Raw genomic sequence first — 887 nt, 5'->3', positions numbered from 1 at the left:
GTGCGGAGAAGCAGGTGATCTGGAAACACGTATGCGGCACCTTGAAACGTGTCCATTTCTCAGCCTTCCGCATTTTTCATCTCGAGGTCCTGCAAGGACCCCGAAAAAAAAAATCTCTCACTGGAATCAAAGCAAATGGCGACGAAAGCAGAGCAGAACATTCAGACAGGGGTCGGTTCGCTAGCGACCCGGTTCTCAGAAACGTCAAGCGACGATGACGACACTGCAGGAGAGGGGCCCGGAAGGGGCCCGCAGACGGCCTCCCAGGACCCCCGGCCAAAGACCGTCGCCCCCTCCCCGCCTGGGCCCGCGGTGGGGAGGGGACGGCCTGGCCTGGGGCGGGGACGCTGGCACGGACTCGCTTCACGCTGCGCCCCGGCCGCCCGGAGGGTACCCCGGGGCCTCAGTTGCAGAGCCCACCCCCACGCACACACCCCTGCGGCCCCGCCCGCCCCCCCAAGAGGCCGGCCCCACCTCTCACCGTGAGCCCCGGGAGCGGCCTAGGGGCGCTGGGCGAGCAAGGGGAGCTGACTCTGGGGCTCAGGCCGGCCGAAGGGCGCCGCGCACAGATCTAGGCCCTCTTGACGCCTCGACACAGACACAATGAGTCACAAAGGCCGGAAGTGTGTCAGCACCTCGTCTTCCGGGACTGCGCCGCGCTTCCGGGTCCTCTCTAGGAGCGCGGGAGGTTTTGGAATCTCGGTTCCCGAACGCTGGACCAGTCCCCTGCCCTTCCGTGGTCCCATCTCCCGCTTTGAGGTCTCCGCCCTCAGCCTGTGCGCCCCGTGTGAAGGCTGGGGACGAAGGAGAAGGGATTCAGGCCTTTTGAGATACAAACAGACTGTCCAGTTCTGACACCAGTCCATCTGATAATTCGATTTCTCCTT

General features: G+C 64.4%; 1 protein-coding gene across 3 annotated transcripts in view; it reads right to left on the bottom strand.

Annotated features, from left to right (window-relative positions):
• The window catches only part of ZKSCAN1 (zinc finger with KRAB and SCAN domains 1), a 39,072-nt gene extending 38,456 nt beyond the window's left edge, over positions 1–616 (bottom strand). Inside the window, exon 1 of one of the 3 annotated variants that reach the window (XM_024745336.1) lies at positions 482–616. The gene's annotated coding sequence lies outside the window, so the exon portion shown is untranslated. Of the gene's footprint in view, positions 1–474 lie in introns of all 3 variants that reach the window. The other 2 variants (XM_024745335.1, XM_024745340.1) reach the window with 2 other exon arrangements.
• Positions 617–887: the final 271 nt, after the last annotated feature.

This window comes from Neophocaena asiaeorientalis, unplaced genomic scaffold, assembly GCF_003031525.2.
Source record: "Neophocaena asiaeorientalis asiaeorientalis breed wild unplaced genomic scaffold, Neophocaena_asiaeorientalis_V1.1 scaffold461, whole genome shotgun sequence".
NCBI lineage: Eukaryota > Metazoa > Chordata > Mammalia > Artiodactyla > Phocoenidae > Neophocaena > Neophocaena asiaeorientalis.
Note: the sequence above shows the minus strand (reverse complement) of the source record. Positions and strands in the feature narration are given on the sequence as shown.